The sequence below is a fragment of the Eschrichtius robustus genome, chromosome 5 (genome assembly GCF_028021215.1).
Source record: "Eschrichtius robustus isolate mEscRob2 chromosome 5, mEscRob2.pri, whole genome shotgun sequence".
In the NCBI taxonomy this organism is placed as follows: Eukaryota; Metazoa; Chordata; class Mammalia; order Artiodactyla; family Eschrichtiidae; genus Eschrichtius; species Eschrichtius robustus.
This window is the reverse complement of record NC_090828.1, coordinates 69471200-69478559: the sequence shown is the minus strand read 5'-3', so window position 1 is coordinate 69478559 and position 7360 is coordinate 69471200. Positions and strand designations below refer to the sequence as shown.

General features: G+C 34.0%; 1 non-coding gene across 1 annotated transcript; it reads right to left on the bottom strand.

Annotated features, from left to right (window-relative positions):
* Window positions 1–2275: 2275 nt before the first annotated feature.
* On the bottom strand, window positions 2276–2385 carry LOC137765586 (U6 spliceosomal RNA). Its single transcript, XR_011074230.1, has one exon. It is a non-coding gene; the product is annotated as a U6 spliceosomal RNA (small nuclear RNA).
* Between the last annotated feature and the right edge of the window lie 4975 nt (window positions 2386–7360).

Here is a 7360-nt window from a genome sequence, read left to right as displayed (position 1 = left end):
AAGTGGGGATCCTGTGAGGTGAAAACTCACTGAGGTAGTAGAGAGGAAGACTAATACCCCACGTCAAGTGGAGTTATTCTAGGAATGTAATGTTCAAACATTAATTAAAGATTAGAGAATAAAAAGCAGATTTTAAAAAAAAAAGCTTTCCACTTTTCAACATTGAGTATGATGTTGGCTGTAGGTTTATCATATCTGGCCTTTATTATATTTAGGTATGTGCCCTCTACGCCCATTTTGTTGAGAGTTTTTATCATAAATGGATGTGGAATTTTGTCAAAAGCTTTTTCTGCATCTATTGAGATGTTAATATGATTTTTAATCTTCAATTTGTTAATGTGATGTATCACCTTCATTGATTTGCAGATATTGAAACATTCTTGCATCCCTGGAATAAATCCCACTTGATCATGGTGAATGATCCTTTTACTGTATTATTGAATTCAGTTTGCTAATATTTTGTTGAGGATTTTTGCATCTATGCTCATCAGTGATATTGGCCTGCAATTTTCTATTTTGGGATCTCTTTGGTTTTAATATCAGGGTGATATTTATCTCCAGAATGAGTTCAGAAGTGTTCCTTCCTCTGAAATTTTGTGGAATAGTTTGAGAGGATAGGTGTTACCTCTTCTTTAAATGTATTGTAGAATTTACCTGTGAAGCTATCTGGTCTTGAATTTATGTTTGTTGGAAGTTTTGTTTTTGGTTTTTTTTTTTTTTTTTTTTTTTTTTTTTTTTTTTAACTGGTTCAGTTTCATTACTGAAACTCAGTCTCTTCATATTTTCTATCTTTTCCTGGTTCAGTTTTGGGAGATTGTACATTTCTAGGAATTTATCCATTTCTTCTAGATTGTCCATTTTATTGGTATACAACTGTTTGTAGTGATGTCTTACAATCCTTTGTATTTCTGTGGTGTCAGTTTTAACTCTTCTTTCTTTTCTGATTTTATTGGGGCCCTCTCTCTTTTTTCTTGTTGAGTCTGGCAAAACGTTTATCAATTTTGTTTATCTTTTCAAAAACCAGCTCTTAGTTTCATTGAGCTTTTCTGTAGCTTTTTAAGTCTCTACTTCATTTACTTCCACTCTGAATTTATTAGTTATTTTCTTCTACTAATTTTGGATTCTGTTTCTTCTTTTTCTAGTTCGTTATTTAAGTGTATGGTTAGATTATCTGAGATTTTTCTTGTTTCCTGAGGTTGGCTTGTATCACCATAAACATTCCTCTTAGAATTGCTTTTGCTGTGTCCTATAGGTTTTGGATCACTATGTTTCCATTTTGATTTGTCTCCAGGTATATGCTGATATCTTCAAGTGACCCATTGATTGTTTAGTAGCATATTGTTTAGCCTCCATGTGTTTGTGTTTTTTGCAGTTTTTTTTTTCCTTGTGGTTGATTTCTAGTCTCATACCTTTGTGGTTGAAGAAGATGATTGATAGAGTTTCAATCTTCTTAGATTTATTGAGACTGGCCTAGTATGTGAACCATACTGCAGAATGTCCCATGCACACTTGAAAAGAATGTGTATTCTGCTGCTTTTAGATGAAGTGTCCTATGTACACCTACTAAGTTCATCTGGTCTAATGTGTCACTTAAGGCCAGTATTTCCTTGCTGATTTTCTGTCTGGATAATCTGTCCGTTGATGTAAATGGGATGTCAAAAGTCCCCTACTATTATTGCATTACTGTCAATTTTCCCCTTTATGTTTGTTAATATTTGTTTCATGTATTTAGGTGCTCCTATGTTGGGTGCATATATATTTACAATTATATCCTCTCATTGGATTAATCCTTTATCATGTAATGTTCTTCTTTGTTTCCTATTACAGTCTTTGTTTTAAAGTCCATTTTGTCAAATATAAGTATTGCTACCTCAGATTTATTTTTGTTTCTATTTGCATGGAATATGTTTTTCCATCCCCTCACTTTCAGTCTGTGTGTGTCTTTAGATCTGAAGTGAGTCTCTTATAGACAGCATATATATGGGTCTTGCTTTTTATCTATTCAGCTACTCTATGTCTTTTAACTGAAGCATTTAGTCTATTTACACTTAAAGTAATCATTGATAGAAATATACTGATTGTCCTTTAATTATTTGTTTTCTGGTTGTTTTTGTAGTTCTTTTTGTTCCTTTCTTCCTCTTTTGCTCTATTCTCTTGTGATTTGATGAGTGTCTTTAGTGTTATGTTTGGATTTCTTTCTCTTTTTTTCTGTTTCATTATAATTTTTTGGTTTGTGGTTACCATGAGGTTCATATATAACAAAATATTTATTTTAAAAAATATGGAATGTTTCATGAATTTATGTCATCCTTACACAGGGTCCATGCTAATCTTCTCTGTATCATTCCAATTTTAGTATTAGATATGTGCTGCCAAAGTGAGCACAGCATTGCATAATTTTAAACAATGAAAATCACAAAGCCAAAAGAAAAGAATGGAAGTTGCATCACTCATTCTAAAATGTTGTAGACACCTCATGGTGTATCTTCTTCAATAACTGAAATCTTATATATCTTTCTATGGACTCAGATTTCTACAATACTGATTAAGGATTATGAAAACGAATTCTCTAATTCTCTATTAACATATCAATATATAAATGTTAATGCTATCCATTATTGACAATTGTATTTAGTATATCAACAAAATTATCCCTTCTAATTTTTTTTTTAAAAAGAGAAATAGTGGAAAGGCATATTCTATGGCTTTGTGTTACAGGAAACTCTTTATCCAGAACTACCTCCTTTGCACATTATATTATAAAAATTATATTATATAATTTATTTAATAAATTTATTTAATAAATTTATAATTTATTATATAATTATATTATATTATAAAAATTGAGACAAAAATTTACAGTAAGAAAGATTTGAGCTTTCTTTAACTTAATTCAATTCCCATGAAAACCAGATAAGAAGGAAATATCAGAGATATAATATATATACATGTTTAATTGTTTCTTAAAGAAAGCATGGTTTGAATTTCAAATGAGCAATCTTCACTGCTCTTTGAGATTTGGAGAAATCAACCAATACTTAAACTTCTATATATTACTGTGGTAGTCTTTTTGATGTGTCAGTTTGGCTAGTCTCCAGTTATTCTTTCAAACACTATTCTAGGTGTTGCTGTGAAGTTTTTTGTAGATGGGATTAAAATCCATAATCAGTTGACTTTAGAAAGGAGATTATTTTAGATAGTTTGGGCAGGCCTGATTCAATCAGCTGAAAGAGGTTAAAAGCAGAGCTGAGGCTTTCATAAGAAGAAATTGTGTGGACAACAGCTTTATCCTGTGCCTGAGAGTTCCAGCCTGACCCTCCTGACAGCCTGCCCTATAAGTTTTAGACAGGCTTAACCAGCCCCCCAAATGGTATAAGCCAGTTCCCTGCAATAAATCCCTTAATTTATATTTCCTACTGATTCTGCTTCTCTGGATTAATCCTGATTTATACAGTTACCTGGATTATAATTGCAAACAACATTAACCAAGGAAATATAGTTAATATTACCAAACTGTGTTTCCTAACATTCACGAAAATATTGTTATATCTTACAAATTAATTAAACTCAGACTTCATGTTTCACTGCTAGAAGGTATCCTGTCAGTTTTGTGAATATTTATTATAGCTACAGTCTGATTTTTCCTGGGTCAACTTCAATCATTTTGTTTGTTAGAGTATGGAACATTACTTGTTTTCATGTATAGTACTTTTGATGTTTATATAAATGTGTGTATATTGTTAATACAGGAGTGTAAAAATATAAACAAGAGGACTGACTTTATTGGCAACCATAGTTCTTAAATACATATGACGGAAATTTTTATTTGAATAAAGCAGTATAGAAACTAGGTATTTTGCTATCTTTCAAAAGCAAAATGTGGCAACCCACCACCATCTCTAACTCCACCATATAGACAGAGGTATTTTGCTTATAAGATGTCCTCCAAGAAGAGTTTGACCAGAAATACTTCAGTGGTCTCCTTGGAATTTTTTTCATTTTTGTTTATGAAACAATCACTTTCATGCCTCAGAGCCTATGGTGTTAGAAATGGTAATATTACCCATCCAAAACATAGCTAACTCTTTTCTAAGCATTTAACAATGGATAATGGAGCAATTTAGTGAGGTTTGCACTTCTCTTGTTTCCAGATTGTTTCCATTTTTAAATTAACCTCATTTTATTTTATTATTATTATTTTTAGCATCTTTATTGGAGTATAATTGCTTTACAATGGGGTGTTAGTTTCTGCTTTATAACAAAGTGAATCAGCTATACATATACATATGTACCCATATCTCCTGCCTCTTGCCTCTCCCTCCCACCCTCCCTATCCCACCCCTCTAGGTGGTCACATAGCACCGAGCTGATCTCCCTGTGCTATGCGGCTGCTTCTGTTTTATATTTGGTAGTGTATGTATGTCCATGCCACTGTCTCACTTCGTCCCAGCTTACCCTTCCCCCTCCCCGTGTCCTCAAGTCCATTCTGAATGGTCTGCATCTTTATTCCTGTCCTGCCCCTAGGTTCTTCAGAACCAGTTTTTTTCTTTTTTAGATTACATATATGTGTCTTAGCATATGGTATTTGTTTTTCTCTTTCTGACTTACTTCACTCTGTATGACAGGCTCTAGGTCCACCCACCTCACTACAAATAACTCAATTTAGTTTCTTTTTATGGCTGAGTAATATTCCATTGTATATATGTGCCACATCTTCTTTATCCATTCATCTGTCGATGGACACTTTAACCTCATTTTAAACAGTGGATTTTTTTTTTTTTTTTTTTAGTTCTTTAGTTAAGTTTGTTTGTTTGTTTTTTTGTTTTTACTTTCCATCATAAGCACATTTCCAAAGTTACATCCTGGTTGAACACCCTCTCAACAGCACTTTTTTTTTTTTGGCACACATGGTTCAGAAGGATAAACCCAGTCTACACTGATGAGGGGAGGACAACAGTAAGTCTTCTGACTCACTGAGTTGTTTTCTCCCTTTTCTCAGTATTAGCTCTGGGCAAGATTTTATAATGCAAGCCAAAAAGAATTTATACTACCTTAACCCCTATGGGCCATATTTCTGACTTGGTGTAGTGATGAAATTTGATCAGGATTTTGAGCTCTAGAGTTTTCATTACAGAGCTAAAAAACAGCCTTGAGATCAATGCTGGAGGACACTGGGTGACTGGTATGAATAAATCATGTGGTGGTATATTGATAATGTACACTACTGAATATACAGAATTTAATATTAAGGTATTGTGGCTGGATTTTCAAATTCTGCTGCTAGAATATTATCAATACTGCTATAAGCTATTTTTCAAAATAAGAGCCATCATTTTATTAACATTAGTAACTGTATTGTGTGCTTCAGGGCACTAGCTGATTGCCTTTGGGGCCCAGAGGGATACTGTTACCTAAACTGGGAAGATAAAATTAATTAATAGGATAGTGGGCTTTTTCATCCAACTCTGAAGCTTGCCAGATTTTAAGTATAGCCAGAAGCAGAATATTCAAGTGAACAACTTAACAGATTCAGTGGGATGAATTTGATGTTGCTATTAGGGACAACTGACTTCCGTGTACACTTTTTTTATTGTGTCTTCAGTTTGCAGAAACAGGATAGCACTGGGGAGACCTATAAGATACATTTTCCAAGGTATTCTAAGAACTGCTTCTTTCAACAATTATTAGCTTATCTTCCATGTACTCTATAGCTATTAGAGTCTTTTAAAACAACTTTTCAATTATAAGGGTGAGGTGAAACTGGCAAGAGTCAAACTCCATTCTTCCCTGGTCCTCTACTCATATCTAAACTATTTCAGGCAATAGATATGTTCTTTTATTTTGGACACATGAGCTCTTTGAAAGTATTTATTTCTGAGTAGAATGGCAGAGAACAGTAGTGTCAAGGAATTTATAAAAGTTAGACATCTCTTGCCAGAAAGACAAGGTGTCCCAGAGGAGTTTGGCTTGAATTGAACCTCAAAAAAAAAAAAATGATAAGAACTGGGCAGCAGAGGAGATAAAAAATTATAGTTTCTTTTAGCATTGTGGTCACAAACTTACTCTACAATGTATCAGGCTGTGTATTTTAGACAATAGAGGCTCATCAAATCTTTGAAAAACTACAGAAAAATTGCTCTCCTTATTAGTATTCAAATCAAAATGAAGAACTATCTATGGAGTCTTTCACTTCCAATTAAGATTAAGTAATTATCACACAGGGAGATCAGCTCGGTGCTTTGTGACCACCTAGAGGAGTGGGATAGGAAGGGTGGGAGGAAGACGTAAGAGGGAGGAGATATGGGGATATATGTATATGTATAGCTGATTCACTTTGATATAAAGCAGAAACTAACACACCATTGTAAGGCAATTATACTCCAATAAAGATGTTTAAAAAAAAATTAGGTAATTTTCAGAAGGCTAACATTCTTAATGTGAACACCCAAGAAAACCAGGTAAATTATAAAAATCATATTTTAAAGGCATTAGAGAGCTGTGAATGCAAGGAAGACTATAGGGACTAAGCATTCAGAGAAAATATTTAGGAAAATATTCAGAGATGAGCTCAGAATTTTCAGCTGTCTTTTCCTGGAAGCATGTGATAATTTTGAGTGTGATCTAGAGCTTGAGAATCTGGACTTCCTTCAGAGAGAAAACCAATGAGAAGGGACAAATAAACCAACAGAGTTTTTAGCAGTCATCCAGGGCTGGAGACTTAAATTGCCACAAACACATGGCCAGTTTCTTAGAGCATAACTTAATTTATAGGTAGGCAGAGTAAGTATTTAAAGAACCAAGTTGGAAATTTTATTGAATTTTTTACTGAATACTGAAATTTTACTGAATAGTGCAGTCTCTCTGCTGGAGGAAAGGTCTATGAAACAATTTTTAGAGGTACTGGAGATAGTGGTGAACTGACACTACATTCTTCCATTAGCTCTTCTTTCTGGGAATATTTGCTTATTCTGAATACAGCTAGAGAGGACTTCCCTACTGGTTCAGTGGTTAAGACTCCATGCTTCTGCTGCAAAGGGTACAGGTTCCATCCCTAGTCAGGGATCTAAGATCCTGCATGCTGCATGGTATGTCCAAAAAAAAAAGAGACAGAGAATACAGCTAGAGATACAGAATCCAGGGTTGGTCCCTGGCAGAGAGTTCTTGGAAAACCAAGAAACAAACAAGAGTTTTGTCAATCAAACACAGAGCCAGATTTCCTCATAATTGCTATTCAAAAGCTGCACAGGACAAGACTAAGCTGAAAATCTCTGAAAAGCAGGGCAAAAATCCCAACAGTCTTCCAGAGGTGAGAAGAAAAATGCTCTCTAGGTTCTCAATTAAAAGGTCTTGGTGGGTGTAC